The following is a 9,266-nucleotide window of genomic DNA, read 5'->3' on the forward strand; positions in this document are numbered from 1 at the left end:
TACACGTCTGGCACTGTTGATCTGTTTCCTTATTTCCTTGTGTGGGTACTGTAGTCTTGAGAATGCTTGGTGGAGATTTTCTAGGTGTTGGTCTCTGTCTGCGGGGTTGGAGCAGATACGGTTGTACCTCAGTGCTTGACTGTAGACAATGGATCTTGTGGTGTGTCCGGGATGGAAGCTGGAGGCATGAAGGTAGGCATAGCGGTCGGTAGGTTTTCGGTATAGGGTGGTGTTGATGTGACCATCACTTATTTGAACCGTGGTGTCGAGGAAGTGGACCTCCCGTGTAGATTGGTCCAGGCTGAGGTTGATGGAGGGGTGGAAGCTGTTGAAATCGTGTTGGAATTTTTCCAGAGTCTCCTTCCCATGGGTCCAGATGATGAAGATGTCATCGATGTAGCGTAGGTAGAGAAGGGGCGTGAGTGGACGGGAGCTAAGGAAGCGTTGTTCCAGGTCGGCCATAAAAATATTGGCATATTGTGGGGCCATACGGGTGCCCATAGTGGTGCCACTGATCTGGAGATATATATTGTCAGCAAATTTGAAATAGTTGTGTGTGAGGATAAAGCCACAGAGCTCAGCAACCAGTTGTGCTGTGGCATCATCAGGGATACTGTTCCTGACAGCTTGTATTCCATCAGTGTGTGGGATGTTTGTGTAGAGAGCCATAGTACTAATACAGTCAGATCCTTACTTCTCATTCCTATTCCTTCTTAGTACTGGATCTTGGTGGGCGCTTCCTCCAGTTTCTCCAAATGTGGTGAACCTTGAAACCAGATTACATTACACTGGTTTAAAGGTTCATGACAAACCTCTGGAAAAGACAATGCTATTGCCAAGATCTATTTTGGATGGGTCATCTAGACCAGCTGTACATATCTCAAGAAAAGATGGTTCCAGCACTTCTCTAGTCTATTGCTATCAGCATTAAGATGTTTAAAAAAGCTCCAATTTATCATTACTTGCTTCATCCTGTAACTGCTCACTGAAACCAGCATATGTTTTCCTGATTTACTGTGACAATGGTTAAGCATGTGCACATAATAATAATGCTTAGCCCTTCATAGCTAAAATATTTAAGCCAAATGGATATTTTCTACAGTATTAGTTAACGTATGTGCACATTGTCCTATAATCCTCATACTTTTCTGGCCTTGCTTGCAGTTCTGAACAATGTGCTGTAAATGCAGACAGACATTTACTCTGTGGGACTGTGATAGCAGCATGCCTTTCCCCAGCAGGAAGACATGGCTGCTGCCTTAGCTTCCCCTGTGTGAATGGCATTTCCCTCGGATTGGATATGAGTTTTGAGGATGTTTAGCCCTCTGGCCAAGCCTGAATCTTTCCCTTTTTCAAGGAACAGAGTCCAAATAAGATTTAGTTTACCAAAAAAAAAAAAAATTCCAACCAGCCTCAACAGTTCTTTTCCCCCTCTAACTGCAGGGATTTCCATACCACCTCCCTACGCGGCACCATAGAGTAAAGGAGATCCCATTCCCATCCTCTATCCCAGCTCCAGCCCATGGCCCTAATAAATTAAGTCACCATCCATCTCAGTCTCCACCCTCATTTTCCTTTCTACTTTCTACATTGGTTAGTTTGCCTCTTAAGACATCATCCTGATTCCTTCTCTAATGCTCTTCTACCAACTTCCACCTTCTGCACCACAGCAAACCACCGCTTACTACTCAGGTGCTTTCCCAGCACTTTAATGCCCTTCTAGCTGGAATCCACAGAGTCCTTTCCCTGGCTGCAAAAAGCCTATCATCAGCATATAACCACTTCTGCTACCTCTCCCTCGTATTACACACAAGCTGACCTTATATCTCCTAGCAGACAATAGCTGCTGGTCACACAGTCTGGGAGTTAAACTAGGCACAGGTGAGAGACAGCCCAGGAGCCAGCTCACCCTGTGACAGGGATAAAGACTAAAACTTGGGAACTTTAATATGAGTGTTTTGGGGCAGGGACTTGTTCTGTTTTTGTGCAGCATCTATCACAATCGGGTTCTGGTCCATGACTTGGGTTCCCAGGCATTACCATAATTATTTATTATAATTCATATTATTACCATCAATAACTAGCTGGCTATATTTAAAAAATGCTAGTTCCGATTCTGTTTTCATTTACACCATTTTACACTGCTATAAACTCCAGATTTACACTGGTGCAAGTGAGAGTAGACTTTGACGCACTGACTGTAACAGCATGAAGAGTTAGACATTCTGAAAATCCTTTGAAGATTGATACATACTGAGTAAACCACCGGGACAATAGTATCTGACAAAAGCAGAAATAGCAGTCAACCACTAGTAGCTGTCAGAGTCAAGCAGCTTTGTTTATTTGAGATATTGTACTAATGTGGCAGTTATGTCAGGCCGTATTAGCTGTAAGTAGCAGAAGTGGCAGATACAAAATTGAAAACAACAGCAGTGGAGTGAGCGGAGCTGTAAGATGCAGAAATAAAAGGAGAAGAGGCAGGGTGTGGAGAGGACATGCAAAAAATGGAAGCAACCAAGACCAGAGAGGGGTCCAAAATGGTGCTACAGAAGTAGAAAAAGAAACGGAAGCAAAAGAGGAGATGCATTCATCACTTGTCTAAATCACAACACTCTCTGGCTCTGTCATAGGCTTAGATTATTTCTAGATGTATCTGCCCGCATACTTACACTTGAGTAAAAGGCACTATGTAATAAATACAAGATCATTATTAACATCAACAATAAAGAAATCTGGCTACAGGACTAGAGGACAAATGGAAAATGTGACTCAGCTCATGTTTTTATGGCAATAAAGAAACTAGACGAGCTCTTCATCTGATGTAAACTAGCATGACTGATTTCAATGGAGCTATGTCAGTCCCCACCTGCTGAGGATCTAGCCCACGACATCTGAGGCAAACCAATTGTGCTCTGATACGCCAGTGGTTTTATTAAAATTATTCAAATGAATACGTTTTTCCTTTTACTATCTTAAATGGCTTCAAACAAATAGCAGTGTAAATAAGCCAGAATTATAGAGATACACTGTACCTTTCCATAGTTTGGGATCTAGCAGTCTTTCCATTGCTAACAAAACATCCATAATAATGCAGTTGGCATGCAAGGTCCCAGCCTGGTCATATGTCTGATTACTTTCTTAAGCTAAAAAAAAATGATGTCCATTGTTAAGCAATACCTATGTAATAACACAGAAGTTTAGTTTAACTATGCATTCATTTAGTCCCCAAAATCTGGATTTTAACAATAAGATCTAGAAAGGAATTGGATGGGAATGTTGGTGTGAATGGGTTCTGTTACATACATTTTGCAGTCTGTAGTAGAAATACATTTTTAAAAGGTCTCTGTAATGGAAAGTATCAGGGTTCCTTCCCCACTCTGAACTCTCAGGTACAGATGTGGGGACCCGCATGAAAGACCCTCTAAGCTTATTTTTACCAGCTTAGGTTAAAAACTTTCCCAAGGCACAAATTCCACCTTGAACAGTATGCTGCCACCACCAAGTGATTTAGACAAAGAATCAGAGAAAGGACCACTTGGAGTTCCTGTTTCCCCAAAATATCCCACCAAGTCCTGCACCCCCCCTTTCCTGGGGAAGGCTTGAGAATAATATCCTTACCAATTGGTACAGGTGAACACAGACACAAACCCTTGGATCTTAAGAACAATGAAAAATCAATTGGGTTCTTAAAAGAAGAATTTTAATTAAAGAAAAGGTAAAAAAAATCACCTCTGTAAAATTGGGATGGTAAGTACTTTACAGAGTAACAAAAGACTGAAAAACACAGAAGATTTCCCCTCTAGGCAAAACTTAAAGTTACAAAAAGAGGGATAAACCTCCCTCTTTGCACAGGGAAAATTCACAAGCTAAAACAAAAAATAATCTAATGCATTTTTTGTATTACTTACTATTTCTGCAACAGTAGATGTTTGTTCAGATATGGCTTAGGGAGATGTATTTTCCCTGCCTTGTTTCCTTATTGACTCCAGGAGACACAGACAAAAAACCTTCCCCCCCACAGATTTGAAAGTATCTTCTCCCCTTATTGGTCCTTTTGGTCAGGTGCCACCCAGGTTATCTGAGCTTTTTAACCCTTTACAGGTAAAAGAGGAATTAACCCTTTACAGGGTAAAGAGGAATTTTATGCCACCCTTAGCTGCATGTTTATAACAGAAAGGCTAAGCAGACATTAAATGAGCTAACAATTTCCTTGATGCTCTTAGTGGGTGTCATAAACAGAACATGGGCAGTCTGACCTCTTGGTCAGAGCAGGAGTCAGGAACTAGGCTGAGTCATATACCAAGAGATCAGAGGCTAAGATATGGCAGAAGGCTGACAGAGTCAGGAGACAGGCAGGGCCAGAATACCAGGAGATCATAAGGCAGGCGGCATAAGGGAAGCCGCCCTAAGCAAGGAAAACCCAGTTGCATGGACAACTTCCTGTTCCTATGCTCTGTTGAAATACCAGCAGGGAACCAGTCAGGACCCTCTGAGTTCTGCCAATCAGAGCCCAGGACTGGAGTCCTCTGTTGGAGTTGAGCTTCTAGTTCTGACAACTAGTAGCTAGACACATTGGGTAGCAGGTTGGAACTTACTGGCTCCTAAAAGCCCTATGGCCCAAGGTTTGAGACCTGTAGTCCCTGATGGTGGGTGAAACTCTTCTCTCTACAGAGGGCAGCATGAGGCCTATACACTGTGTCAGTCTCACTTAAGGATCTTTAGGGCTATGCACATCCTCCTCTCTGTGGAGGAAAACTTAAGATGGAGGTAATAGCTCTTGTAGCTTCTTTATCCTCCAGTGTGGAGGAAGGCTCCTTCCTGTCTAGTCCATCTCCCTATACAGCTACCTAATGCATAACCCAACATTCATGTTCTGTGCTAGAAGAGAGGATTTGGGCATATATACGTTACTACAAAGAGGGGAAAGACAAGAGCAGTGGATTGTCTGAACCTGCCCTCATCCAGTCCATTGAGCAGTAAGGAGTCCTTGAAGAGAAATGCTGCATATCTTTCAGTGGTGTCCTCATTCCAAGTCCAGCTCTCCTCCTTGCACTGCAAAACTGTGTTATTTCCATTGCCAGGGCATCTTCCACACTCCAAGAGGAGAGGGCAGGATTTGCCCCTGTCATAAACAGATAGTTAAGAGTTAATGCCTTTTTTACCTGTAAAGGGTTAAGAAGTTCACCTAGCATAGCTGACATCTGACCAGAAGAATCAATGGGGGGACAGGATGTTTCAAAAGGAAGGAGGGAAGTTCCCTTTGTCTTGGTCAGTTTCAGTTTTAGCCGGAGTGGAAAAGATCAAGGAACCAGCCTCTTATCAGAGTAGTGAGTTTTAGAAAAGCTTAAATAGGTTTATGTTTATTTTCTTTTGTGACTTTGTGCAATTAGAGGAATAATCAAATTGGTAGAGGAGTCTCTCAAGGCTACCCAGGGAGGGAAAGGTTTTTTGGGGGAAGGCAGAGTTTCCCAAATAACTCTTAAATGATTTGGGTGGTGGCAGCCAAACCAGATCTAAGCTGGTAATTAAGCTTAGAGATTCTCATTCAGGTCCCCACATCTGTACCCTAAAGTTCAGAGTGGGGGTGGAACCTATGACAGCCCCACAATGCGAGAGGATGAAATTAGTTGAGAAGTGGCTTTTGCTAGGGGTCTTTTATAATTAATCAAATGTCAGCTTGAGGAATTCTGGTTATTCTCTCCACACAGGACAACTGAGTCTGGACTTCAGGATAAAGGTTACATTCTGGTACCCAGAAACACTGACAAAATGAATGGAGAAGCTCTGCGACTTACCTGTTTGTCATCGTAATGGTAAATCAAGAGAATTATTTTGGTAATAATTCGAGTCGCACATCTCTCCTCTCTTTTACACTACCCTAGCTCCACTGACTTCTGTGGAATTATTCTTGATTTACATTTGTCTGAGAGGAGAAGAAGGCCCTCGATTTTTACAAGGAACCTTGAAAAAATCTCACATTCCTCCTTTGGGATCAAACACTGACAGTGTGAGCTTATCCATTTCTTCTATTTTGAAGAAAAATAATCCAGAGGTCCTGAGGTGTAAGACTTGTGTATGTACAGTAGTTATTATAAATAACTGTCTCATCATGAGTTTCTAGCATGGGGAGTTAGTGTGCATGCATTACAGCTGGATGCAACAGTTTCGCAGCTCCACTGATCTTAATTAAGTTGTGCCTCATTGCACCATCGCTGAATTTGGCCAACAGACTTTAAAGTGTCTTCAGAGCTGCTATAATTGCTTGTTGTAACTCCAGATCCTAAAAGACTTGCTTCAAAGGAGCCATCAAATTCCTGCAGTTAGTTCCAGTGCTCCGCTTTGAGATGTTCCATTAGGGATAAAATAGCCATGGCACCATTTGGAAACTTTAAATGCATGGTTATTATATGGGCATGTCCAGGTAGGCATATAAAACAAAAGGAAAGCTTTCAAATGTTCAAAAGCAGTCACAGAGACTTTAATATGTGTAGCTATAAGCAAATCCAAGTAGCGGGGGTTAAAGCTTCATTTTTGCTTTTAAATGCTTATTTCAACCTGGAGGGAATCCAAACTGGAGGTTTCATTTTCCCATGAAAAACTACAAAAACAAACAGTTTTGCTTGCAGGTTTACCAGACTTTTCAAGCAATTCCAAAGTCCCATCTTATATAAGAAGCAAGACGTTCCACAGGATCAAGCACTAAACTAGGACCCCTGTAATATGAGTTTTTCTGCCTCGGGCAACTCACTTGAGCTCTATTCCCCTGACCACCTTTTATTTGTCTTGTTTTCTTATAACTTACTGTCTTCAGGGCACAGCCTGTCTCTTAATATCTCTTTGTACAATGCCACACACACCGTGACCCCGATCATCATTGGGGCCTCTAGGCACGACTTTAATACAAATAATATGTCCTGTTATGTGACCGTGTGGCCCGACAGTAGTTCAAGTTTAAGCACTACAAGTTTTATTAAACAAACAAACAAAAAAAAACCCAAAACACCACAAAACCCTCAGCCTTTAATGCAAGAAGAGAAGATACAGATAGTTCCCCTTCTGCTGCTAGTGTTACTATTACATTCAGTTTTCCTCTCGCAGTCATGAAAAACAGATACTCCGCCTGAACTTCTACAAAGAATTGTAATTTCCTGAGTCAGGGGCCTTTCCTAGGCAGAAGTATCCATGCCCTTTGGAGGTGTCTGTGCATATGCCAAGAAATACTCATCCAGCCAATACAATACATTCACTTTTAAAAAATTCCTAATAAAGGCTGCAATTTAGCAAAGCGCTTAGGCATGTGCTTACTTGAATCCAAGCTTTAACTGTCTATCTGGCAGTCAGCATAAGCTTTGAAGGAGCCACTGTGGTTGTAGGTTATGGGGCCAATGGAAAGGCTGATTCTCATCCCCACAACTAGCACCAGGCTAACTCAGCTTAACTCTGCCCTTAGAGCTGGTCCAAGTGTTCCAGGTCCTCAACTACAAGCTCCTTTCTGACTCTCATGTTGCCAGTTACGGAGCAAACAGAGTAGAAGAGCAGAGCTCTCACTGAGAGCTACCAGGATTGTCATTAAAGTTATGTGACATGGATTCACAAAGGTACTTTGGCACCTAAGTCTGGGTTTAGGTGCCTACGCCCCAGTTTTGACTTCGCTGCAATTCACAAAAGTCCTACCAAACTCTGTAGGTGCCTAACCTCATTCTGTGCCTTAATTTTCATAGTAAAAGATCCCTAGGCCCATACGTTTCTGCCTCTGAGCATGGACACTGCTGCCTCACTTTAGACATCTGGGTGCCAACTCCCACCTAAGCCCCAGAGTAATTCAGAAACTAAGATATGATAGAATTTCATCTGCCTTACTCATACATGGAGCCTGATCTAGTAGGCATGCTCAGAGGCCTCCGCTGGATCAGGTCCCATTTAAAATCTGGCAACTAGAGGAGCAGGGGATGGTGGTGCTCATCTCATAACTTTCAGCCCAGTGGTTAGAGCGCTCACCTTGGGCATGTGGAGAACATAGGATTAATTTCACCCCTGTGGCAGAGAGTTTTAACAGGGGTCTCCCACCTCTCAGGTACGTGCTCCTACCACTGATATATGGGATATTCTGATGTGGGGCTCCTTCAGTCTCCCTTGTGGGAGCTGTTCTAGCTTGGATAAGTAATTAAAGAGTTATTGGAGCATGGGGACTGGACCCTGGTCTCCTACCTCCCAGGTGAGTGCTCTGTTCATCAGACAGCAGTCATTCTCTCTCTCTCTCTGGCCCAGTGACTGTAAGTATTTATACATGGTAGAACAGCTTTCCCCCTTTTTATTCAAAATGTGACCCAATTGTATATAAATTCTCTGTCACTTACTTTGTGTATTTTGGTGCCTTTATTAAAAATATTACATACAGCTTTTAGTGATTCACTCATTAAAAGTCTAAAAGAAAGTAACATTTTTCACTTTTCTTAATAGGATGGGTTTGCAATGAAACAAGAAGTGAATCAGTGGCATTCTTCCAACAGTGCGCATTTGAGGAATGAGAAGTCACATTATTTTGGGAGCCAGACAAGATGCTCTGTGAGCACCCTTTTAAAACTTACCTTTGTCACACGATGAAGTAAAGAAAAGAGATGACAGGCTTGATCCAGAGGGACCCCTGCCACTGCTTAAATCAGCATCCTGCTCCTAGGTATGGGGGTAGGTTGTGCCATCAGTTTTCAAGCAGAACTTCAGACTGAGATCAATGAAGCATTCTGACTGACAAGGGGTTGTACCAAAAGACCTATGAGAAAGAATTAAAGAGTAAATCATTCTAAATAGCTCTGGTTTGTTTTAAAGTTTCTTGTATGTTCTTCTAGATTAGTACCATAAATATGCATGTGATTTAGTTTGATGGTTTATGGTAACATAGTTTAACTTAGTCTAAAATAGGTACAAAGCAAGGGCTAATTTCTCCGTTTTTCTTTACGTTGTACTTGTATTTGTGCAGTTGTTTTTTAAAAGGGAAATTCAAATAATCATACCTGGATCACAAATTTTTGCATAGTAATGCTTTTTCTTTTCAATTAGTATCTATGACAAGGTACTGAAAGGGTAAATTCTTTAATAAACTAAGGTTTAATTCCCTTAGATGAGGAGAGGCTACAGGGAAATGATCTGCCTCTCTTGTTATTGCTATTGTTTTTCTTTGCAGATTGTTGTTACTAAAAAACTAATATCCAAAGACACAATATAATCATAGAATCATAGAATATCAGGGTTGGAAGGGACCTCAGGAG

At 41.9% G+C, this 9,266-nt stretch overlaps 1 long non-coding RNA gene across 1 annotated transcript in view; it reads left to right on the forward strand.

Annotated features, from left to right (window-relative positions):
- The window catches only part of LOC120398646, a 50,887-nt gene extending 42,251 nt beyond the window's left edge, over positions 1-8,636 (forward strand). The window contains exons 3-4 of the long non-coding RNA XR_005594597.1: positions 5,709-5,813; positions 8,461-8,636. This is a non-coding gene — a long non-coding RNA (uncharacterized LOC120398646). The remainder of the gene's footprint in view (positions 1-5,708; positions 5,814-8,460) is intronic.
- Positions 8,637-9,266: the final 630 nt, after the last annotated feature.

The sequence above is a fragment of the Mauremys reevesii genome, linkage group 2 (assembly GCF_016161935.1).
Source record: "Mauremys reevesii isolate NIE-2019 linkage group 2, ASM1616193v1, whole genome shotgun sequence".
Taxonomy (NCBI): Eukaryota; Metazoa; Chordata; order Testudines; family Geoemydidae; genus Mauremys; species Mauremys reevesii.